Below are 27,759 nucleotides of genomic sequence, written 5' to 3' on the forward strand. Positions count from 1 at the left end.
CTTGACCTAATATTCAAGTTTCTCACTGTTATAATACACGTGTAATCTATATAAACTATGAAAATAAAACAACGTTTATCATTTCTATTCTTTCGAGAAGGGTGATGAAGTTTACTCTATAATGAAGATACTTTGCTTATTTAAACTTTATCTAAGAAATTAAAACTATTATTATTAGTGCTGACGTTTAATTGCACGTTTTAAGCATAATATTTAAAATCTTGTTTGCTATTGGACCTTCTTTGTGCATCGCTGATTAATCATTCTGATGACCATGATAACGTATTGTTGCCCAACCTTGCCAGACTTCTGTTAAAACGATAAATTCAATCTTCGTGCGCGCATTTGATAAAACTTTCCATAGACCTTTCACTAAATGTGAGCGTCTACTTACTTCTTCGGCCATATTTAAACAAACCAAAAGTAAACGTTAACTGTAGCTACTACATCAGAGGAGTTGTGCAGTTGGTCGAATGAAACTGTTTTGATATTTGTTTCTTTAGCAACCATGTTTGTTAGTTTGTTGTTAAGCGCAATATTACACAACTGTGCTGTTCTCATAAGTTTTATTCATAATATACTGCGTGGGGTGTTTTTGTGCTTTTGTTTGGCTTCACAATCTCTTACACGAATATCCACATTGTTTAACAGTCTACTATATGAATATCCTTGGTTGGTTATAACCGTGACACATTTCCGTTGGAAATTCGCTGTAAACCGAATATATAAGCCCTAAACATGTCACTATGGTTATCTTTTGTTTGTTTGTTTGGAAATTTCGCACAAAGCTACTCGAGGGCTATCTGTGCTAGCCGTCCCTAATTTAGCAGTGTAAGACTAGAGGGAAGGCAGCTAGTCATCACCACCCACCGCCAACTCTTAGGCTACTCTTTACCAACGAATAGTGGGATTGACCGTCACATTATACACCCCCACGGCTGGGAGGGCGAGCATGTTTAGCGCGACGCGGGCGCGAACCCGCGACCCTCGAATTACGAATCGCACGCCTTACGCGCTAGGCCATGCCGGGCCACCACTATGGTTATCATCTGTATATATACATATATATCACTAATATTAGGAAGTACAAATCATTTTAGTTATATGCGATTAAATCTCTCTATAAGTATTGTATCTAATTTAAAATGTTTAATGAACATTAAATTAACATTTTTTTTTTTTCTTACAGTCTATCAAATCATAGCAAGTATTCACTTTGTGCCAGATGCTAGTTTTTGTAAGTGACGTATGTTTGCTAGAGTTCGAAATAGAAACTTTTACTCAGAATAGGAATTATCGTTATCGGTTATCATATTCTGATTTATTTTATAGAGTGAGAGTAGAGTTAATATGATTTTGTTGCGTAGTGTTTTTGTCCGTCAGCAAATATTATAGATAGTTTTAGCTCGAACAATAACTATTAGAAAAAATTGTCACACCCAAACAAATGTTATTCTACCAAATTATTTGTATTGATATCGTTTCGATCACTTCTGTGTTTCCTATATCTCAGCTGTCCTAATGAGTTCTGGAAGTGACCAAAACGCGTTGTAGGTGTATTATTGTCTTGTGGCAATATAATTGATTACAAGCTTAGTTTGATTTGTTTTCCTATTGTCTTTTGACAAATATTATTAATTGCAGGATCAGTTCGGTTTGCGTTTCTATTGATTATGGGATTAGCCCGGTTTACTAGACTATTGTCTTATTCCAAACATTATTGATTATAGGCGCAGCTTGGTTTGCTTTACTTTCTACTGGAACGAGTCACATTTTTTATACCCAGAGAAACGACTGATTTTCCACACACACACACACACAAAAATAAATAAATAAATAAATAAAAATTGTGGAATAACTTTGGCTCCAATGGAGATATTCAGCCTGCTTCTGGAGTGAGGCAACTTCTCAGTTTCGAAATTATTTTCAACATTCTATAGAATCCGAAACGTCTTCTCCCCTCTAGAAACAATGAGGAGCAGTCCATTAAAGCTAAACTTTTGTTATGTCCACACAGTCTAAAAGACCTTTGACACACAAATAATTAGATTCAAGTACTACACATGTACTTGTACCATATCTTAATTATGTTTTCAATACCCAGAATTCTATAATGAAGAATGAAGATCTGTTAAAACAAATACGTACACCTAAACATACGTATATGTATCTCTGTCATTTGTATAGATTTGTAGATATTCTGATATACAAGAACAATGTTTAACACATCTTAATTAATATTAAAAACTTTTCAGACCAAGCTGTGTACGTGAGAGAGAAACTAAAAATCAACATGGCAAACAGTACAGATAATTCTATATACGTTTCTACTTATAAAGACTTAATTGCAATTTTTCATCAGTTTCTGATGATATTTTCGGCCATAATACCCTTAATATCTCATAAGGTTATGCCAGCTGAATATATTTAGGTTAGTTCTAAATATTTATATTAAGCTAACAAAGTAAAACAACCATTCAAATAACAAACTATAAGCCAAAATAAAAAAAATAATTGCATTCGAATAACTAAACATCATAAACATCCTTAAATTAACGAAGGTAACAATAAACACATAAATTAATATACCTTACAGATAACTGTTTTGTTACCAACGCTATCTTTACATTAGGTCATTTTTTTTTCTGTAATAGCTTCAAACTGTTATTTTAACGGAATTTCTGAATCGTGTTTTTCAGTCAAGTAAGGATATGTTTAATTAATAACCGACTTTAGAGGTTTGTAGTGCATGATGCCCTATTACGACACGTGTCTAACGTCACCATAGAAACAATCACGTGACTGCAGCAAGACGAACGTCTCTGGTAAAGTACTTACGAATAGTTTGAGAATTAAATGAACAGTGAGATCAACAACTACAAAGTTTTGCCGACACTAACAGATTGCTAAAGGAAAATAGAAATTTAACGCACATACTCGTAACACACGTATTTGCAATTTTTAGTTTTGAAGAAAAACATAGAACGTTGAGGCTAAGAAATATAGTGATAAAATAGCGTGATTAATACCCTATTTCTGTCTAAACTCATCGTTGTATTCTGTTCAGCAATTTAATTAATCCATTTAATTATTACTGAATTATGTCTAACAATATTACGGACTTCATGAATGGCTCTGATGCTCTAAGATTCTTAGTGTCCACTAAAAAGATACCAATGTTGATGCCAGATCCTATGTCAATTTCGTGGGATGATGCTACTTGGATCATGACCAGTTCTTTCATCATTTTCACGATGCAGTCCGGTAAGTTCAGCTTTTAATTTTGTTCTCAGAAATATTTCATACTTGAAAATCAATGAATATGTGAAACGTTGGTATCTAGTATATAGATCGCGGTCACGTTATCAGTTCACTATTCCGTTGCATGTTTATTTTTACCTGAGTGTGTGGATGTGTCCGTTCTACTATATGTGTGTGTGCTTGAAAAAAAGGTTAACTTATAAAGGTTAAAATAAACGTAAGTCACCTGATACATCAGCACGTATTATACCACAAGTACGCGTGACTCCAATACGTTATTTGACTCTTTTAATTATAAATCAGTAGAGAATTACCTTTTTAGTGTGAGTTAATACCAAATATTTCCCAGTCTTTTAAATAATTTGTTAACTGTTTACCAGACCATGTTAAAAGAAGAACACTCGTGGCTATCGTTATTCAGACTTAATAAACAGAGAACTGGAACTTACACATGAAACTAGTATGTTGAGACAAGGGTGAGATTTTTTCCTCAGGTCTTTACTGCACGAATGTTAATACACAGAGAAGAAAAGGTTATTCGTGCTCATTTTATTTTACAAAAGAAAAAAAAAAGATATATCTTAAAGCATAGAGAAGTTAAAGGCTGTTTTATGGTAGGATATAAACAGCAAAAATTAAATATGTTTTCTTACGTATCCAGGTAAAGATGCTATGTGTTACGACATAGGAGAGGTAAAATTCTTGTGTGTTATGCTTGTTTTTTGTTTAATTTCATGCTAAGCAGCACTAGAGCTATTTATGCTAGCCGTCTCTAATTGAGCAGTGTAAGGCAAGAGGGAAGGCATATAGTCAACCCACCACCAACTCTTCAGCTACTCTTTTACTAACGAAAAGTGGGATTTACCGTATATTCTAAGGGTAAGCATGTTCGGCGTGACGGGGATTCGAACCCGCAACCCTCTGATTAGAAGTCAAGCCCCATGCGTTTCTTTCTGCGAAAATAATCCGTACGTTAAGACAAAAAGAGGGGGGACTTCCCCTCGAGTTAAGGGTTCTTTGTATAAAGACTCGGAAAATCGGAAATCTTCAATATGTATATTCGATTACTAGTTGTGGCATACTGATAGCAACATTTTCAAATGTGATATAAGAGGGAAGGGAGATTTGAAAAATATACTTAACATTTTATATAAGCAAACATCCCAAATCAATAGCTTTGTTTTCAATTGTCAAACTATTTCTCTTTTATACTGTGCATAATTTTAAATTGAAGTTTCGGCTATTCGCACAAAACTAACCAAGGGAAGGTAGCTAATCAACGGTACCCGCCGCCAGTTCTTGGCCTATTTCTGTCTGACCGAATAAGTGAGATTTGACTTTCACTCATGACCACACCAAACAGGGAGTATTTTTTTATATATTTGTTGTTGTTCTTTAGTAACGGGACACGAACCTCGAATTTGCAGATCCGTCATTTAGCACACAAACCACTAATTTATATTCTATTTAACTTTACCAAACTTTAAGCGATACATTTGCAAATCTTTTGCAGTTCACTGATTTGTCCTGTTCATGATTCGTAATCAATACATTTAGTGTTCGCAACATTCTAGTCGATGTATCACTCGAGAAGCACATGTGGTCCTCGAGTAGCTTTGCGCGAAATTCAAAATAAACTAAACCACTCGAGAATCTGTAAAAAATTAATACCTAACTGATGAAAGAGCAAATAATATATGGAACTATAAGAGAAATGTTTTATTTGCACCAAGTGTATGTGTAGATTGTGTATGGACATTGCCCTGAATAAGTGCGGGTTTGTCTGGCCCTCGTGTACCATATATAAATACACTTGACAGTTGTATAACCAAATTTAAAGGAAAGAGGAAGAAGTTAACGAAACCTGACCATCCTGGGTAAATAAACATCAATACCCATACATACAGAAAAGAGAGAGAATCTGTAAAAAAATAAAAACAAAATATGTTATTATTATTTTGTATAATTATTCTAATTTAGAAATATGTCATGGCTAATCGATGGACAGCAAAACAAAGAGCAGAAAAAAAGATATATACGTGCATATCATGATAGCTCTTTATAAAATTCACACACACACCATCGGTAGCACAGTGGTACATGTCTGGGGACTCACAACGTTGTAAACAGGGTTTCTATACCCATAGCTGGAAGAGCACAGATCGCACATTGTGTAGCTTTGTGCCTGACTATAAACAAACACTACACGAGTTTAACTTCGAGAACCCTCATGATATATGTATAAACAAGTACCAAAATTAATAAATCACAAAGCTAAATTTTAAATTAAAATTTTTAATCTGAGCGACACCTACGAGCATGCGGACGAAGCAGCTACGTTAGAGACTCTAAGATTCGGATACATTCGTCCCTTATTTTAAACTGGTGGCCAAAAGGAAAGGCAGCTAGCCAGTAATACTCGCTGCCATAAGGGCTTTGTCCTCCTCTTGGAACTAAATAATGGAATTCATTGTAACTTTTACAAAGCACCACACCTGAAAGTACTAAATTTCTTCAGAGGTAACCAGTCTCGAACATTAGGCCATTCCATTTATAGTTTGGCGCGCTAACCAACATAACTATTACTTTCAAAATTTGAGCAATTTACAAGTCTGGAAACCGTAACTTACCAAGCTCGTACTTAAAAGTCATCACAAAATAATCGTCTGTCTTAAAAAGTCAGTTTTAACGGTTAAAACTGAAATTAAATTTATTTGTACATCATACCATAATTTCGGCTTAATCTAGAAGGGCTACGGTAACCTTTTGAGTTATCATAATAATAAAACCGAAAAAAAGGTCGCATAACTCAATAAAATACATGACCTTATATGGAGTTTATTATAAAGAATTTTCCTTGTTTTAATCGTACTAAGATATTCTGGAAATTCCAAAACTAGAAATCATGAACCTTTGGAGTTGTAACATGTTTCAGTGACACAAACATATCCTTTCCAAATACCTTGGTATTCGAAAAGTGCTTACACTGATTGTTTGCATAATTGCAACAGCAAAAAGAAGTGATTGCAGAGAAAACTAATTAGGTAACAGTAACTTTATCCATTCCTACAGGATTAATAGGTGAGAGTTCTCAGTTAGGACATCCAATATGATTTGGAAACCCGTGATATAGACTATTACTTCTTTCCCCCTGGTGGGACAAGTCTTCTAATTTAATACATTCAAATCATGGATTCGATTCCTCCCGGTAGACACAGCAAGATGAACTTATCAAAAGTTCATAATGTGGCTTTGCTGTAAAGAAACGCACGCGCAAGTAAGAGATAATGAACTTTTTCTGAATTAATTTCTACATTATTGGAAATAAAAATCACCCTAATTTCCTTTTACAAACCTATTAAAAAAACAAAAAGTATAATGTGTTATTCGGTTTACCCTTTGGCGGTTTTAAGGAATTCTGCCCCTCATCAGTAATCATGGGCAAGGGCAAGTCGAAAGAACCAAACCAGGGTTTTTATAGTGGTTGACTGTATATCATGCATATGTTATTCAGAAGTGTGTTTTATTCACTAACAGTGAAAATGGTAAACAGCTGGACTACTGAATAATTCAAAGGAAATTGTTAGTAGTATTAATACCGCATATGTTTGATATTCTACATAAATACGGATTCATTGTGGCGTGTAGAAGTAATCTCAAATTACGATACATATATTTAGCTTTTTGTTCTTCGTGTCTGTGGTTCATGTTCTGCAGTACAATTCATATCTTAACCCTCACGTTATATGTATATACCTTTTCAGAAGCTTATTCTTTTTACCAAAGAGAAGGCATAACTCTCTATTGTCCCGGCCCGGCATGGCCAGCTGGGTTGAGCCGTTCGACTCGTAATCTGAGAGTCGCGGGTTCGAATCCCGGTCGCACTAAACATGCTCGCCTTTTCAGCAGTGGGGGCGTTATAAAGTGACGGTCAATCCCACTATTCGTTGGTAAAAGAGTAGCCCAAGAGTTAGCGGTTGGTGGTGATGACTAGCTGCCTTCCCTCTAGTCTTACACTGTTAAATTAGGAACGGCTAGCGCAGATAGCCCTCGAGTAGCTTTGCGCGAAATTCAAAACCAAAAAAAAACAACAATCTATTGTCCCACCACTTCTTCTGAGGGACTAGAATAAAATGGCGTTAAAAACAAAACAAATTACAGCAAGGTATGATATTAATACCTGTCTCGACTTAGTTCTACCATCACTAGCATTTTTTCATCGATGTTTCCAAGACTAGACTTCCCCAGAGGGGAAGCCTTAAGTCTGTGGACCTATAATGTTAAAATTCGAGGTTCGTTTCCTTGCAGTGCATACAGCAGATAACCCAAAGTGGCTTTATTAAAAATCGAAACACAAAATCACCAGAACACTATATTTTGTTCTTAATCACCATAAATTCTACCCATGCCGCAAGCTTTCCTACTTAATTTCTAAATTAGCGATGTCACATCTTAGATACAATCAAATATCTTTTATTCGTTTCGAGAAGCATTTGGCTCTGAAGGCTAAGACAACGGGTGTTATCCAAAAACTCATTTTCCGTCTAACCCTCTTCCGTCAGCTGTAAGAAACATCCTTCCAAAACCTTCATTTGACCTTATCTTATAGTCACACTGGCTGGTTTTCTGCTCCATTCAACGTTTATCATTGACAAAATATTATAGAGCATCATGTTTCTAGACTTGCTTTTCAGGTCAAACTATCTAGTTGCACACAAGAAATACATGAAAGTATCAAATTCCCATCGATCTTTACCCTTATTCGAAACCCTCGCATCTGGTATGTTCAACAATATGTTCTCAATCAAACAGTCATACTTGCTGATGGGATGGTCTATCTCTACCTGTCTAAATGTATCGTAATGCCAGGTGGTTAAGACACTCGAATCACTTTGAGGGTCGCGGGTTCGAATCCCCGTCACACCAAACATGCTCACCCTTTCAACTGTGGGGGTGTTATAATGTTAAGGTCAACCCCACTATTCGTTGGTAAAAAAGTAGCCCAAGAATTGGCGGGTGGTGATTACGAGTCGAGCGCCTTAACCACTTGGCCATGCTTAGCCCTCTAAAGTGTCGTCAAATGTTAGTTTTCATACAAAAATAAATGAAGTGAATTATTGCTTTAATTCAGTTACATTAAATACATATCAGTTATAAAGTCATAAAACGATTTTCGACAAATTGTAAAACACACGTGACTACAAGTAATTGCCTTCTGTGTTGTGAAGCCAACAATAACGTACAGTGCGTGAGATCTTGATCACTCAAAACTTTTACTTTACAAATAAACAAAATTGTATACGTGTGAATATGTGCTTACAGTCATTAAGAGTTTTAGGTTACAAATAAAATATTTGAGGTAAATTTATTTATGGCCATACTGACTCCCTATATGTTCTGAATGGAATGATAAACTTTCTGGCACATTGTATTTTTATTGGCACGTCTCTAATTACTTCAATTATTCTACACCTCATTCAGAAGTCAGATTTATATTTCAAATACAACACGATTTAATAACAAAAATCATTTTTCACAATTCACAGGATTTGGATTACTCGAGTCTGGCTGTGTTAACAAGAAAAACGAAGTGAACATTATGGTAAAAAACGCCGTAGACGTCATATTTGGAGGTCTTGGCTATTGGATGTTTGGGTACGGAATGAGTTTTGGGCAAGGTACAGACACAAACCCTTTCATCGGAATAGGATCTTATTTCATTGACGCAGATGAAACGGAAATGGGATCCGTTTTTGCCACTTACATATTCCAACTGTCTTTCGCTACAACCGCGACGACTATCGTCTCTGGAGCCATGGCAGAACGTTGTAATTTCTTGGCTTACTGTATCTTTTCTTTCTGCAACACCATTGTCTTCTGCATTCCAGCTGGTTGGATATGGAGGAAACACGGGTTTCTCAAAACTCTACACGTTGTGGACATTGCTGGTTGTGCTTCAGTACACCTAGTAGGTGGTGCCTCTTCTCTGGTGGCAGCCATTATGCTCAAACCTCGAACAGGTCGATTTGATCATGGCACCGAACCTCCTCCTATGGGATCCCCGACAAACGCTATGGTTGGAATGTTTATGTTGTGGTAAATCTGTTTTATGTCCTATCTAGGGTTAGATAACACAATAAGGTATATATTCAGCACCCTAAGCAGTAGTTGACCAATATTTAAAGTAAAAATTACATTTTACGTTGTTTTAAGAAAACGTTTAATATTCGTTTTTTTCTTCAGGATTGGGTTTCATTTCTAATAAATTTATCTTTGGTTTTATGTTACTTATTGTTCAGTAGTATTAAATTTGTTTACAGTTATGATAACAACAAACGTAATTATCAGGTATGCTTTATTTTTCAGCTTGGTGAGGTACCCGTTTCCTGGACGGAAGTTATGTAAATTCATGATTAATGAAAGGTTATCTTAGGATATGAAAAGTTGCTTCCTTTATATGTAATTGTAAAAAAACTGCAAAAGACATAATATGAAACTAAACATTTGTACGTAACTGCATGGACCTAATGAACCTCTGTACCAACTTCAGTGAAGATCCGTCTGCAGGGAGTGAACTAGTTGTAAAAAAATACCCACAAAAACCGCAAAACTCAAAATGCAAATTGAACATTTGTTTTTACCCTCGCTTGGACCTAATGAACTTTCATATCAAATTTAGTGAAGATGCATCCAAAAGAGGTGATGCAGTGGTAAAAAAACGCAAAATGACCATAAAAAACGCAAAATGCAAAATAGAAAATTACTGTGCATCTCCCCATGAACCAAATAAACCTCCATATTAATTTTGGCGAAGTAGTTACATGGACATACAAAAGACAATACTATTAAAGTTGTATAGATTCTTTATTTATATTTTGCAACATCAGGTTTATTTCGTGGTCGCCAATCCTTAGAGTGATATGTAATAATTACATTATAGTTTCAAAATAGTAGAAAAAATTTCAAGAACCATATATTAATATAAAAGCTAAACTATAATTGTTTGAGTCTTTGCTTTTTTTTTATTCTTTGAAAAAAATGTAGGAGAATTTAATTGATACCGCATCAAAGCAGCAGTGGTTGTTAGGAAGAAAAATTGCAGCGGTAAAAATATGGTGTTAAATATTACGAATTAGCAGTCAAAGAAATTTTAACTTGAATAGTTTAACAGATGGAGGTTCATAACTTAGATAATGGTTATTCATCTGCCTCATTTAAAAATAAATTATTTTTTCTGTTTTTCTTCAAAATATTTTTACACATTCAGGCCAAGTTATATTCAAGTTTCCTTATTTTTTTCCTTTCGTTGCTTTATGTCACAGCAGATAGCTCATTGTGGCTAATATACACACATACACACGCTTTATGTAAAGATTTAATTTTGATCATTTTAAGAAGGTCAAATGCCTAAGAGCATTGGAGTCCACAAAAGGGGGAAGGGTCGAGTGAGCACTTGCTCCCTGAAAAATTAGAAACATAAATTTTTGTTTATTCACTTCACAATTTCATACTACGTTGCCCCCATAGAAAATTTTTCTCATCCCTCTGAAACAATTTTGTGGACACCCATGTCTAAGGGGTATCTATGAAAATTGAAAAAAATATATCATCTTTCAAGTTTATGAAAAGTTTAACTGCAGTTGTTATATTAAAAAACATCTGGTTTCATTTCAAAATGAACCGGAAAGCATAATTCTTAACAAATGTGAATTAAGCATCTTAAACATCAATAACCATAGAAAACATCAATTTTGAGTAAAATAGTTGTACATGACTCTTTGTCATACCTCATAAATATCAAACAGCCAAAAAAATGGTCAATTTTTCACTTTATGAAGTGTGCAGGCTCATGACTCTAATACTTGAGTTTCGATACTCGTGATAGATAAAGTAGAGATAGCCTGTTGTGCGGCTTTCTGCTTTAACTATAACCAGATCGAAAGAAAAAACGTAATTTTTAAGGGTTTATAATGCTAAAACTATGGGCTTGATCCCTGCGGCGGCTAAAGCTTAGATAACTCATTACATTACCGTGGTATATAACGCCTTATGTTGGCGAAATGTAATTTATTCATTAGTAGCTTGTGTGAAACATCACAATACAAATGATAATGAACTTTTAATAAATTTTTCTCTGGTGGCCCTCTACTATTGGTTTACAACGAAAAGAAACTTTTCCATTTCGACTACACGCATACCTTTTGTATCGTACACCACTAGCGAAGATACCTTTCGTTCAATACCATGACATGAATTCGCAGCGTAGCCACATTTTCTAGCTAGTCCTATCACGACAGGTTATGGTTCGAAGGCCATATCATCGCGTTTGTTGACTTGCATTCAAAAGTTTATTGAACTACGATTTGATGATTTTATGTCAATAAGTTTGGTATAAGGTTGTAGATTAAATTTCAAATTTTAGTATTATATATTAGTTAATTTCTTAATTTAAAAGTAAATATTAATAGAACGCATCCCACTATCAACTTTTGTGTGTATCGTGATATGTTGAATGCAACATTCGTTCTAATTATATGTTTATGGTGTCCAAATGCAAAAATGTATAGTTTCGTATGACATAGAACTTAAATTACCGGAAATGATAAGGAAAAGTAGAAAATAAGAACTTTCTATATATTCTATTTGTTGAGGTATCTCTCATATATTGAATTAAACACAGTGATCCCGCCCACCTCTATCCAGTTTGGAAACGCTACCTTATATACACGTATTTCTGTTTATGACATGTAAATAATCAATCGAAAACTCAAAATGTCTCTCTAGTGGCTTTCTCAGCCATTTTCGTGTGTGACGTCATCATTTGTTTCTTTCAAAACAAGACTTCAAGAAGGTAGGTTGAGTCTTTCGTCTGATCGAAATTTCTTATTTTTTAGATCAAAATACAGCTCAGTTACTTAACTTGATAAAATTATAGTGGAATTCTAAGGGTATTGATATGATTTTTATAATATATGGATTATTTCAAATTAATAGCTGTATAAAACTTTAAAAGTTCTATTGTTTCACATTCTCTACGTGCAAACTTTGCAAAGACTTAACAAGCTTCGGCAAGCAACAAGCCAGTACAAATGTCACTTTGTAGAATGGTAGCTGCCGTTCATTCTACAAAGTTTCATCATGAATACTCTGCCTAAACAATCTATCAAAAAGTACAAATGTCATTATGAGTAGGAGGTATAATTGTTTGCTATATTTATTTATTTACAGTTTCATGTTTTAAGAAAGTTATGTTTAAGAATGTATTTGTAAACTGTAATAACGTATATACACATATAACGTATTGTAATTCTAATGCCACTATTTAATGAAATACTGTTACTACTCTAATAAAATACAGCCAAAACAAGTCACTTTGTAAAGGTCAGTTTTATATCCTTGTATACAGTAACGTGAATGTTTGTGCACCGCGTCATTGTAACTTCTGGGATTTTAGCCAGCAACAGCTGCAGATCAGTATAATAAAAATGATAAACATATATAAATGTATAATGTTATGACGTTTAAACTATTTAAACTAAACATTTGTGTTTTCCATTCATAATCTGTTGATATTATAGAACGGAAAAAGCATAATTTATATTTATTTTCTCACTTTTATGGTGGTTACGAGATCGGTCAAATCTACCAAACACACACAGAGATTTCGATACAGAGTGAAAATAACAGATCAGATATAATTTTTTAAAATAAACACTTGATAATTATCTGAAAGTTATATAGGTTTCACATGTGAAATTTGAATTCTTTTCTAATATGTAAAAGTATCTTTAATCTCAAAATGAAAATTACTCTGCATGTTGGATAATCAACATTCTGAAAGAAAATATTTTACGAGAAAATCCTTAATAAAAATTTAATATTAATTCAGGAATCTGATATTTTATGTACGAAAACCTTGGAATATTTGCCACTGATCTGCAAAAGTATGTAACCGTATGCTTACATGTTAGCAAAAATATGGTATAATTATTCTAACAAATACTTACATAATAGAAAGGATAGAGTAATTTGAGAAAATGTCACCCAGGATTGTTGATGAGACTAAGTGGTTGATTTTGAAGGACTAAAATGGTGCATTATGATGACTAATTAGTTTAATATACCTGAATAAAATCAGGCATAGTGATATAATGTGACACATAGCAACAATCATTTATTTGTTCACGTTCTCAGTCACTGGAATTCCCTTCCAAAAGCAAAAGACCTACCCAATCGACCCAGGGCAGGATCCATGGAGGTCAATAGACCCCCTCGAATAAGGATAGTAAGGAAAAAGATATGGTTGTAAACAGAAGGGTTCTCCACCCAATTCCTCTACACATATATAAAAATGGCTATCCTGATACAATGGAACTGTCGAGGTTTTAATTCTAATCTGGATGACATCAAAACACTGATTGCTTCCTACCATCCTGCATGTCTTTTATTACAGTAAACATTTCTGAAACCTGCCGATACAGTCACCTTTCGGCGGTTTTCTTTGTACAGATATGACAGGCCGTGTGATGAACGAGTGCATGGAGAGATGGCACTGTTGGTTGATCAGCAAGTGCCTATCCTATGTTTGCCACTCGACACACCCTTGGAGGTCGTAGCCATCCATGTTTCCTTGGGTCATAATATCACTGTTTGTTCTCTCCACCTGTCGCCTGGAGATACATATAATCAATCAGATCTTGATGCTCTCACTGAACAGTTGCCATCTTCCTTTTTCATCCTAGGAGACTTTAATGACATCATCCCCTTTGGAGATGTGCTGATATTGATAGGAGGTGTCGCTCTGTAGAGCATATGCTTTCTGATCACAACCTTTCTCTTTTCAATCCTGGTTCATCTAATTATTTCCATGCACCTAGTCAGTCCTTTACTGCTATTGATCTCTCAGTTTTCTCCCCTTCATTATTCTCCCACTTTTCATGGAGGGGTTGATAATAATCCACGAGTGATCATTTTCCTATAATCTTGCGAGAGACTGGCCGTGGTCGATACCACCCGACTCTCGTGCCCTAATAGAAGCTGTATCACGCTAACTGGCCCCCTTTCACTATTCTTGCAGAACTTGATTCTGCCATCGTCTGTAAGCCGTGTGGCAGTAGTAACTGACTGTATTATACAAGCTGTATTCCTATAACCTCGACACGTTTTCCACGATATCCTCGTCTGTGGTAGAATCCTGCCTGCCATGTGTCACAGAAGGCTCAAAAACGGGCCTGGGATACTTTTCGTAGAGATTCCATACTTTCAAACTGCATCGCTTTCCAGCGGGCCCGTGCACATGCTCGGCGGGTAAGACATCAAAGCCAGAAGGAATCTTGGATTAATTTCACAACTTTCATATCTTCTACCACCAGTTCCAAAGTCATATGGGAAAAGATTCGAAAGGTCAGTGGGCAATATAATTCTGTCTTCCTCTCGATCTTGCTCTCTGATGGCCAGGAAGTAGCTGATACTCAGACCATTGCCAATACTCTAGGTGAAAAATTTTGCCGAGTATCTAGCACTTTTACTTCTTCTTCCACCTTCTTGGCCATCAGGACTCGGGCAGAGCATTCACCTCTTTCCTTTTGAACCGACTTTCTCTATGATTGTAATCGTCCCTTTACATTGATGGAACTCAAACTGACCCTTCATCGGTCTGGCAGTACATTGGTTGGACCTGATAATATACACTATGACATGCTGCGCCATCTATCTCCTGCTTCTCTTGCTATTCTTCTTATTGTTTTTAACCAGATCTGGCAGGAGAATGTTTTTCCTGATGCCTGGTGCCAGGCTATTATCCTACTTTTCTCTAAGCCTGAGAAGGATCCCAAGATTTCTTTAAACTGCCATCAAATTGCTTTGACGAGCTGTCTCTGTAAAAACTTAGAGAGGATGGTTAATGCTCGTCTTGTTTGGTTCCCCGAATCAAAGAACATCCTCTCGTCCACCCAGTGTGGATTTTGATGACAGTGCTCCACCATGAAACACCTGATTCGACTTGAAACGTCAATCAGAGAAGGCTTATGATACAACATGGAGGTATGGCATTTTGTGAGACCTCAACTTATATGGGTTACGTGGCCATTTGTCCATTTTTATTAAAAGAAAATTAATGGGTATGATTTTCGAATTTTGTGTGGGTTTGACACTTTCCCGTTCTATTCTACAGGAACTTGGCGTTTCTCATGGCTGTGTTCTGAGTGTCACACTTTTTAGTATAAAAATTTATGCCATCACTGAACAACTCCCTCTCACTGTTGCAAACGAACTCTATGTCGACGACTTTCACATTTTATGTCAGTCGTCGAACATGAGATATATTAAGCGGAAGCCACAGACAATCGTTTATTGAAGTGGACCACAGCAAACGGCTCAAACGGCTTTAACTTCTCTCTCTCTAAAACCGTTTGCATGCACTTTTGTCGCGAAGGGGGTATTCACCCTGATCCTGAACTCTGTATTGGTGAAGTTGTGGTGTCTATGGTCCCTGAGACAAAATTTTTGCGGCTTATGTTTGACCGTAAGCTGACATTTATACCACACATTAAGCAGCTATAGGTTAAATGTACAAGAGCGCTGAACATCCTCCCTGTCCTCTCTTCCACCACTTGGGGAGCGGATCGACTTTCTAAGCTAAAGGTATATCGTGCTCTTATTCGATCAAAACTCGACTATGGATCACTGATCTATGGCTGTACCAGACCATTGGCCTTAAAGATGCTAGACCCTATTCATCATCAACGACTTTGGCTCTGCACTGGGACTTTCCACACTCCTCAGTTCAGAGCTTAAACATTGAGTTTCATGAATCTTCTTTGCACTTCCACCGTTTGCAACTGTCTTTACTATATGCTTCGAAACTTCGTACCTTGCCATAGCATCCCACCTGGGGTTGTGTTTTCCTTTCTCGATAGGCCATACTTCTTCAGAACAGACGGTCTGCCATTGCTCCTTTTGGCCTTCATATCCAGGCGCAGTTGAATGAATTGGGTATGTCCTTTGATAACATTGCTGTATCCACTGGTCAGCCCATCCCACCATGGCTTTTTACAGTCTCCAATTGTGACCTATCTTTAAGTTATCTGAGAAAAGCAAACACTCCTGATTGGAAATACTGTCTGTTATTTGTTGAACATCTTTTGAACCATCCTTCCATTCTTGTTTATACAGATGGTTCGAAATCAGGTGACTGTGTGATCTCTGCCATGGTTTGTTGCGGTTCGGTGGTTGTGCACAGAATCCCCTCTACAGCTTCTGAGTTTACTGCTGAACTGTACGCCATTTCTCTTGCCCTGGATGACATAGAAGCTAAGTAATACTCAAACTGCTCTATTTATACTGACTCGCTTAATTCTCTACTGGCCCTGGAATCGCTTCACGTTGGTTCACACCCTGTTCTCGCAGATATTCAAAACCGACTGGCTCATTTTTTTTTAACATCTACTTTTATCCAGTTTTCTGGATACCGGGCCCACGTTGGTATTCGCGGAAGCAAACTCTCCGACACCGCAGCTAAGTCTATCTGCTCTGGCACTATCACCGCTGTGCCTTTCCCATACATGGACTATGTTTCTGTATTCAATGTTCGGCAACATGCTAGCTGGTATTCGACCTGGAGTGAGCAACGTGAAAACAAGCTTTTCCAAATAAAACCCTATATTGGACTTTGGCCGTCTTGCTTCCGTGATGATCGGAAAGAGGAAGTTGTTCTAACTAGACTACGCATTGGTCACAGTTTTTTAACTCATCGTTTTCTTTTATATAGAACTAATGCACCATATTTGTGTAACACTCAGATCACAATAAGCCACATTTTACTTTCTTTTCGTCGTAACGACTCTCAACGACGGCACCATTTTAAACATGTTCTGTCCATAACGTAAGAGAGTGTTATTGTTGATTGTGACACTGTCCATCTCGGTAATGTTTCTAGTTTTTTTAAAGGCCATTAATCTTTTTAATGCCATTTAAGTTTTTTTAATTTATACAGTAAATCTTTTTAATGTGGCTCCCTTTTAAAATTCACAGTTCATCTAGTGTGAGTTGAAATTAGAATCTGTCCGTTACATTAAATAACTCGAAACCAGTATTGGAAAGGCCAACTTCAGGTGACTAATGCTGCTGTTTGAGCTATAAAGGTCTGAACTATCCGTTAGTCATCCTGCCGAGTTATTATTATGATTCTGCTACACGTCTTTTAAAGTCGTTTTATTACTTTCGTTTTTGAAAATGGCCATAATGTCAAATAATTCGGAATCAGGACTAGAAAGGTCAACTTCAGGTGACTGACAGTGGTTTTTGAACTTACCTGTTAGTCATCTTGGCGAGTTATAATTCAAGTTTTTTATACAAGTCTTTTAAAACTTTTATTACTTTCTGAAAATGGCCATAACGTCAAGTAACTCGGAACTAGAACTGGAAAGGCCAACTTCAGGTGACTGACGGTGGTTTTTGAACTTACCTGTTAGTCTTCTTGGCGAGTTATGATTATTACAGTTACGCTACAGAAAGTCCTTTACGACTTGAATCACTGTAGTTTTTCTCTTAACGTTGTAGACTAGATGTAAACATTGGTTTTATGCTATTTATGTGTTTTTTTTACTTTGTTTTGTTTTACCTTAATTTTTTTCCTTTTATGAATTTTACTAAATTTACGTTTAACTTTTTACCGGATGTTTGGCGCAGATAGCCTAGCTGCTTTGGGCCATAAAACACTAAATCAACCAACCAACCAACCAATCCTATCTCCTTTTGCTACTGATACTCATTGTCGTTCATCTAGAATATCGTACGTTTATATGTGACAATAACAACAGAGTACAAAACGGCCAATTTAAGCAAAATCTTGCCGAAATTACGAAATGGCGTGACATACAACTTAATATAACACTAGTGCTATAACAACAACTTTTAAACACACAAATTCACAAACTAATGTACCGTTTCGTAGCTCTATACTTCTACAACAAATAAACACAGGATCCATGTAACTACAGACTAGATCTAATGTGTAATGAAATGTAATTTAGATTCTGGATCTAAACTTTTTACTGTTGAAACATGTTAATCGGAAGTATATGTGAAACAAATATCGATTTTTGTTTGTTTCTCATTATATCCATTTTTTTACATTAAGTTAATAATCAGTTTCCTATCAGATATAAATGGCACAAATTTATATATACGAAAACACTTTTCCCTTCGTTCACGTTTTGTCAACAATCAATACAATAACCACTCTCAATCCATCAAACATCCTCATACTGTTAGCTGTGCGAGCGTTATGTTTGTCAAACTAAACGCAAAGCTACTCCAAGGCTAACAGCTACGCAATCACACCCAACATCAATTTTCGGGCTACTCTTTAACAACGAATAGTGGGATTAACTAACATATTATAACACTCCAACGGCTTACAATACGACCATATTTGATGACAGTATTCGATCCCCAAAACCCCCAGATTACGAGTCCAGTGCTCTAACAATCAGGCCGCACCAGACACTGCTACGCCTTCCCCCCCCCAGAGGAACGTCAAAATGTCTGCGGACTTACAACGCTAGAAACTGGATTTCGATACCCGTGATAGGAAAAGCACAAATACCTTTGTGCTTAACAGCAAACAAACTCGCCTTGCAGTTAATTTCTTAGTGTACTGGTGTGGTACTGCTAACCGGCTGCCTTTTCTCTGGTCAGTAGTTAAAAATTAGGATCAGCGACAAGTAAAACGACTTTTCCATAACTAGTGGACACAAAACATTTATATTTACGTTTGTGTTGGATGGTGGCAGTATTTTTAAATTGTTGCTCATTATATTGTGTTTTTTCTTTATTTTGCATGTATGTAATCATAACTATGTATATGTATGCGAACCTTCTGTTGTTTTTTATTGACCTTTCCAACAGGTGGGGCTGGCTGGGCTTTAACTGTGGTAGTACGTTCGGAGTGTCAGGTCATAAGTGGAAGTACGCTGCAAGGTTTGTAAGTTGTAGCTAAACTAATAAAAATTTTGTTCTCAAGGTGGCATATCTAAATATAACGGCTTTACTTGATAGTAGCAGTTAGCAACAGAAAAAAACAAATAAACGATAATTCAAAGAATTCTTGAAATATATTAGAACTTCAACGAGAATAAACTTTACCAAATTACCGGTTTTAAAAACAATGAATTCTTCACAACAGACCAAATTCTAGCATTTTGCTTTCTTTAAGAAGTAATCAAATACAAATAAATTTTATTTGTTCTCATGCTAAAAAATTACACGTTGTTAACGTTAGAGTGAAACATCTCTACAGAAATAAGTCTAATTTATAAGTAATAAACCGTTTGTATGGTACTTATATATATGTTACCTCCTCTTAATATTAAATAAATCGATCGTATTTGCAATACAACGTGATCTTCAAAACGTTATCCGTCCATGAACAAAAGTTATAACGATCTAACTTTTAGGAAAGCCTATAGTTTTAAAAAATCTTTTACTAAACTAGCTTAGAATCATTTTTTCACCATGTACGACTTTCAAATAACAAAACATTTTGAGAATAAAAGAATAACGTGATGGGCAAGAAATGTCGAAGATTTTTAACATTATTGTAATTTATTTCGTAGATCTGCTGTAAATACTATTAACTCGTCTGTAGGTGGAGGAATGGTCGCTCTTATTTTTAGGTAAGGAAATCTTGGTAATTATTACATAATATATTTCTTAAGGTCTTAAAAATTGTGCATATTTAAATTTCTGCTATCGTAAATGACATTGTTATATTTCATTACAGCTATGTTGCACACAAGAAAAAATTTATGATATTAGACTTTATAACCGGAATTCTGGCATCTTTGGTGTCCGTGACTGGTAAGTCACCCTATTCATTTTAATTGTTTACAAGTTTTATATTTGTTATACACGTATATATGCTTGGGTTCAACATTTTGATTATGATGTCTCCAATGGAGTGAGTAGTAAAATTGAATTATGACATTCTATCATGTGAAACAATTAAGTGTAATAAGCGCAACCATCCTTCAAAACATCAGCAACATACTATCAACACACTAAAACTATCAATAACATCCTTATCAAAGAAATCAGAATGAGTAACCATCATTCAAACTAACATCAATATACCTTATTAGAGCAATCTAATAAGTAACCTTCTCTAAAACCATTAGCAATGTATCTTATCAAAGCATCGTAATGAATAACCGTTCATCGAACCCTAGGTAACCCTAAATAATAGAGTAATACAAAAGTTGTCTCTGAACTTGTTGTACTTGAACGTATGCGATTAAAACTGTTTGTGTTTGGTGCTAACCACAAAACTACATAATGGGCTATCTGTACTATGTCTAACACGAGTATCGAAACCCGATCTTAAAGTTATCATTCCTCAGAAGTGTTTAATGTGAAGTTTTGGTTTTTTTCTAAGAAACTTTAAAGTTTTAGTATATAACTTTTTGTTTACTGTGAAATGTAAAAAATCGTAATGGACACGAGTTAAAAATATCTAGTTTAGAATTCACTGTTCGTCGTCAAGAGTTTTCAAGTAGTAATAATTCTAAATAAAAATAGAAATGATATTATACGAAATCACATTTTTATGGAATATATTAATTGTTTTCAAATTGTGATGACAGACGAGACTGTTTGTGGACTTTCCTTAAATATTTTGTGTGTGTGTTTTCTTTTAGCAAAACCACATCGGGCAATCTGCTGAGGTAACCGAGGAGAATCGAACCCCTGATTTTAGTGTTGTAAATCCATAGAGTTACAGGTGTACTAGCGGGGGGGCCTTAAATAATTTAACCTGATTGTTAAAAGGAAATAGTTTTTCTATTGTTTTATATGGAGATTAGTAAATGTATATGCTGCTCGTTTCTTTCTGTTTGGTACATTTCACAAGTCATTAAATGCTTTAAACGTAAGTTGTTAGAACAAACATTTTATACACACTCGTATATAGGGCGTAAACAAATATTCCGTCTACTGTTGAAATAAACAGTATATTTGCCAATGTTTCTCGATTTTGTCATGTATCTTTCTCACACACACTGGTATCATTTCACATTGAAAGATAGTTTGTAGCTCTCATCCTAAGTTCAAGTGTTCCTCAACTTGGGATGGTATAAATTGGAATATAAAAAATGTTTGCTCGTTTTTCACGGTTTCGTATATGACTTATTAGCTGAAAGATTTTACAAGGTCTCTCTATCACCTTCTAGCTGGATGTGCTCTTTATCATCCCTGGGAATCCCTTGTAGTAGGTACGATAGGATCACTGGTGGCAAATTTTACAACACCCATCCTTAATAAGCTCAATATCGACGACCCAGTTGGAGCTATCGCTGTTCACGGCAGTAGTGCCATTTGGGGTATGTTGGCCGTTGGAATTATGGTTGAAAAAGATTCACTACTGTTATTGAGCAAAGGAAATGCTGGGCTTTTTCGTGGAGGCGGATGGTACCTTCTAGGAATACAGACTTTGGCTACTGTTATTATCATTATCTGGGAGTTTTGTTTGCACTTTCCTTTTGTTGTTTGTAAGTTAGTTCTTTACTATTATCCTTCTCTACTTAACAATATATATTCTTATTTTAAATGTTTATAAGATGGAGAAAAGTACATTAACATTATTTTTCATCTTAATAATGTAATTAATAAATATTTTACGTTCACTTAAGATATTTATTTGTTTCCAATGGTAACTTGTGTTATAGTCATCTTGAACTTTTTAAAACGGGTTTTGTTTTATTTTAAATTTGGCGCAGAGATACACGAGGACTATCTGCGCTACCGTTCCTAATTTAGAAGTATAAAACAACAAGGAAGACAGTTAGTCATCGCCACCCACCGCCAACTCTTAAGCTACTCTTTGACCAACGAACAGTGGGATTGACCTTCATATTAAAACACCCACATGGATGACATGGCGAACAAGTTTGATGTGACGAGGATTCAAACTCGCGGATTACGAATTGAGTACCTTATATATATCTGGTCATGCCAGGCCTTCAAGCAACGGAAGAGACAATGATGTCACTACCTATAGTGGCACCACAGTTCCACAACTTGTCACGAGAGGGCCATCCAATGACATCACAAGGATGGTTACGTATTCCCATACAGCAATTCAAAAATAGATAATCTAGAATACGAATAAGTTATAACACTTATTCAAAACTTTTTTTTTCTGAAATGTGCCTAATGTGATAAAGTCTTAAACAATGAAATACGTAATTGTCATTTTAAGAAACTTACTTCAATTTCATTATTTCTACAAAGTGTTTTTTTATATAACTTTTTCCAGTTTATACCAATAGTTACTGATCCCTTCGCATTATGGAAATGATCTCCATTGTGAGGATTGTTTCTTTGGAATCTCACGGAAAGCTACACGAGGTCTATTTGCGCTAGCCGTCCCTAATTTAACAGTGCACAACTTGAGGGAAATCAATTAGTTGTCACCACCAACAGCCAACTCTTGGGCTACTCTTTTACCAACGAATAATGGGGATTGACCGTCACATTATAACGCTGCCACGGCTGGAAAGATCAAGCATGTTTGGTATGACTGGGATTCGATCCTCGGATTACGAGTCGAGTGCCTTAACCACCTGGCCGTACCAGGCCATTTAATAAAGAACTCTTCACAGAAACTGTTACGCATGTTTGTTAATTCAATCTCGGCCCCATTATGAGAAAACACTATTTTATTTAGCTGCATTTTACAGGTACTACTCATCTATTCAAAGTGGGATATGTCCACATTTAGACCAATCTACGAGCTTTGGAAGTATTTTAACATATTATTCAAGTGTTGGAATACGTAACAATATTTCGTCATTTGTGTTCAAGCATTGGCATTGTCAACATCTCCCACTGACATCTCTTGTGTTACATTGGGTGAAAACATAGCAAAGGCTAAAAAGTTTGAACGTGGCAGAATTGTCGAGCTGCAAAAGGTCTCTCTCAAAGTGCCATCGCTGGTGAGATTGGGCGTAGTAAAACTGCTGTTGCAAATTTCTTTTAAAACCCTGAGGGATACGGAACAATAATTTTAAGTGGTTGGCCCAAGAAACATTTGCTGGCGTTGAGCAGGAGGATTCGACGGGTTGTCCAGCAAGACATCAGCAGATTGTCGAACCAGATTAAGGACCTTACATACGCAGAATGCAGAAGAACAATGGCATCTGCGAGAAAAAGGCTTTAACAACCTTAAATGTCTTCAAAGGCCACGCCTTCTTTCCCACCACAAAACAGCTCGGTTAAACTTTGCTGAGAAACACCAAACATGGGACGTAGAAAAGTGGAAGAAGGTTTTGTTCTTTGGATGGTCCAGATGGCTTCCAACGTTACTGGTACGATAAGGATATCCCACCAGAGACATTATCTACACTACACAATGGAGGAGGTTCCATCATGATCTAGGATGCTTTCTCCTTCCATGGAACAATGGAGCTTCAGGCTATACAGGGGCGTCAAACAGCTGTTGGCTAAATTGGAAATTTGGAGAGAGCATTCTTATTGACTGAAGGCCCTCGCTTGTGTGGAAATGACCGGAACTTTCAGCAGAACAACGCTGCAATCCACAGTGCCCGCAGCACAAAGGACTTTTTCATGACGAATAATGTGATTCTTTTGTACCATCCAGCGTGTTCGCCCGAACTGAACCCCATTGAATATGTTTGGGGTTGATGGCAAGGGAAGTCTTTAAAAATGGTCGTCCATTCCAAACAGTGCATAATCTTCGTGAAGCCATCTTCACCACTTGGAATAACATTCCAGCCAGCCTCCTGCAAACGCTTTTATCGACAATACCAAAGCGAATGTTTAAATTTTTTCGCAATGACGGTCGTGCAACTCACTATTGAGACTTCTTGTTGGCCATTTCCCACCCTGTTTAGGACTTTGTTTTAGTATGGTTTTAAACTTTTCACCAGCTAGTGTTTGGGCTAATTTCATAGTGTTCAGATTTTCCCTATTAAATGCTAAAAAAGTTTTTTTTTATTTTTCCTTTTCATATATTCATCTTTCGAAGCCCTAGTCAAATAAGTGGTCGAGTCAAACAACGCAAAATGCGTATTTTTTAGGTTTATTGGCCTTAAGATTTTGACCAGCTGTGTATATACGACGATACAGTTAAAATGTTTCATCTCTCTTAGATATAGACCCGGCATGGCCAGGTGGTTAAGCCACTCCAAACCTAATCTAAACATGCTCGTCCTTTCAGCCGTGGGGTTGTTATAATATGAAGGTCAATCACACTATTCGTTGGTAAAAGAGTAGCCTAAGAATTAGCAGTGGGTGGTGATGACTAGCTGTCTTCCCTCAAATCTTACACTGCCAAATTAGGGACGGCTAGCGCAGAGAGCCCTAACGTAATTTTGCGCAAAATTCAAAAAACAAACAGAACATTTAGGTATAAACGTGTAGAGGAATAAGTACGTTATATTAAAATAATGTTGAACATGCAAATTAGCAAATCACATGAAAATGACAACCGACATAAAAGAGCCATTATCAGAATTTCGTTTTCACGTTATTTGCTGTTTCCTAGGTTTGCTATCGAACATTGGTTATTTGGGGGAAGGATATGTAACAGCCATTTTCGACGCAAAATAACGATATACTAAAATCATAATGATGTGTTCAGATCGAAGATTTAGAATTTACAAGACGTGAATATCTTTAAACTTAAAATCATTTGAAACAAAGGAATGTGGATCAACCTCGTTACAAGAACAAAGCAGCAAGAAATCTTCAACAAGTCGTATCCAAAGAGAACCTGGTAATGAGAATTAAATATTGGTCAAGTACAGCTACATAATGACCTGTCTGTTCTCTATCCATTGCAGGTATCAAAATTCAATTTTTAACGTTATAAGCCTTTCGACCTTCGAGCTTCCTGCTGAGCCACCGGGGCAGGCTTGAGAGAACGGATAACGAACTTTTCTAAATGATCGTTACTTCATTTAAGACAAAAAAAGGTTTTCTCTAAAAGATGTTATTTTCTTATATACACCTTACGTCTTCATTACAAAATGTGCACAAATAAATATTATTTCGTTGTTCATTATACATTTTATTAGTTTAATATTTAAATACCGTTTAAAAAGTTCTGTTTTATTTATGTTGTTTAGTGCTTTTAGGCGTTGGTTCCATTGTTAACATTGTAAAACAATCGATAATGTTAAACAAACGCTCTTTTCTTACACTTTGTATTATTTGTTTGTTAATTTAGTTTATTTATATGCAGAAAACGTCAAATAGGTATTCCAAAATAAAAAGCATTGGTGCAACACATTGCCATATAACAGTTTATCTTCGATATCAGTTTTCTTGGAACAAATTGAAAATAAGTGACTCTTGTGTTTGCTATACGTTCATGTTTTCGAGTTGCATCAAATAACTTCTCTCCTTCTAGTTATAAAGTAGTGTAACGCGACTCTTTTTATTTTTTAGACCATCAATAAGTTAATTCCAATTCGTATGTCTCTTGAGGACGAGTTGGCAGGGGCTGATTTTGTGGAACACAACATCCGTTACGAATGGAATCCTCTACCAAAAGTCGAACTCTGCACGAACAAAGATTGTAGAAGAATTATGGATCCTTTCAGTGGAATAACGATGGAACCAACACAGAAAAACAGTAACATAAGCGTTCCAGTGAAAGACAAACCATCTGTGAGTCCGAAGAAAGAAATGGTGATTCAAACCAACTCTGCAAATGTTAAAGAAAATTAAGTAAATAAACTTGATTATTCCGGTTTACCCAAATGAATAGGCTGTCCTATTTAAGATCCAGTGACCGGATTTGTATATACACATATATTTTCTATACAAATAATGTCCATATTGCTCCTTAAGCTGACTGTGCTACACTTCGAAATGTCTGAAAGAAAACAAGAAACTGAAAATTCTTTATCACAAAAATGAATCAATTTTATCTGAGTCTATAAAAAATTTGTAAAAACTTTCCTTTTGAGCTTATTCTATTGTAAGAGAATCTTGTATAGTTGTATAGATGGTATGAGGCTTTGACGTATTCGTGTTTATTTTATTTGGTTCACGTGTTTATCGTGTTGAACAATAAAGAAAGTGACAAAGAGGAAGTGCATAATGTATCAGTTTTCTTAATGATGATTTCCCTAAAACAAAATACACAAATATAACTTTAAACTCTCAAAAACACTTATACAATTATGTTTACATTTCCAACATCACATACATAATATTTTTTGTTGATAAACTACGAAAATGTTGGTCATAAAACTACAAGACAACTATATACTTTTACGTTATGGTACCTGGGCAAGAAAATAGCCATCTTTGACAAACCACAAACAAATGCAGTAGTGTCTAAAAGGTATAATTTTGAATTTCGACCAGTTGCACGAGGGCTATCTGCGCTAGCTGTTATTAGTGTAGTAGTGATAGATTAGATGAAGAGCTAATCAACATCAGCCACTGCCAAATCTTGGGTTACTATTTCAGTAACAAATAGTGAAATATTATAATTCTCTCACGGTTGAAAGGGCAATCGTCTTCAATGATGGGGATTCGAACCCGCGATCTGTACATTGCAAACCAAGTGCCCTAACCAACAGGCCTTTTAAATATCATAATATATAAATTTCACGTATTACCTGGCTCATATAAAAGCCAGCGTGTGTCACGTCGTGCTTGACTTCTCGACATAGGTGAAGCCATGAAAGCCAAAATGCATTTATCCACAGAGAACAGTTCGATTACTGTCTGTACATTATAAATTTTAGTGAAGCTGTGAAAGTTGGGGGACCCGGCATGGCCAGGTGGTTAAAGCACTCGACTTGTAATCCGAGGGTCGCGGGTTCGAATCACAGTCACACCAAACATACTCGCTCTTTCAGCCGTGGGGGCGTTATAATGTGTCAGCCAATCCCACTATCCGTTGGTAAAAGAGTAACCCAAGAGTTGGCGGTGAGTGGTTATGACAAGCTGCCTTCCCTCCAGACTTACACTGCTAAATTAGGGACGGCTAGCGCAGGTAGCCCTCTTGCAGCTTTGCGCGAAATTAAAAAAACAAACAAAACAATCGTTTTAGTTACTTTAACTGATTTTCCTAAATTACCCGTTTCTACTTCACTTGAAAATCTATTACAATTCACAGAAAATTAACCCCATACAAACATGTACATTTTGTGTGATTTTAAGTCCTGAGTACTGAGAATCTTGCAGCCATATATTACACATTTGTTTCAGTTTTTTAGTTTTCTTCACCCTGATACACAGCCAGCACGTGTCTGCTCAGTCACTTCGTATTGTCACAAGACCTTAATTCTATTAATCTCCTTTTCCTTACGTGTGTGTATGAATGTCAGACGTAAAAGACATTCATTTGTCATTATATTTCACACGTAAGTCTCGAGTCTTTGAAGATAATTAAATAATCTTTCAGCTGATGACATATACCTCGTACGAATTAGAATAAAGCACGCAAAGCTTGTCCACATA

The 27,759-nt window shown here is 36.0% G+C and overlaps 1 pseudogene across 1 annotated transcript; it reads left to right on the forward strand.

The window, feature by feature from the left end:
• The first annotated feature begins 2,863 nt into the window (after positions 1-2,863).
• On the forward strand, positions 2,864-26,363 carry LOC143255139 (putative ammonium transporter 3; annotated as a pseudogene). The gene is made up of 7 exons (XR_013030448.1): positions 2,864-3,264; positions 8,808-9,357; positions 19,171-19,242; positions 19,878-19,937; positions 20,045-20,121; positions 21,489-21,806; positions 25,729-26,363. The product of XR_013030448.1 is annotated as a putative ammonium transporter 3 (transcript).
• The last annotated feature ends 1,396 nt before the right edge of the window (positions 26,364-27,759 follow it).

Source organism: Tachypleus tridentatus, chromosome 7 (assembly GCF_004210375.1).
Source record: "Tachypleus tridentatus isolate NWPU-2018 chromosome 7, ASM421037v1, whole genome shotgun sequence".
NCBI classification, from domain to species: Eukaryota; Metazoa; Arthropoda; class Merostomata; order Xiphosura; family Limulidae; genus Tachypleus; species Tachypleus tridentatus.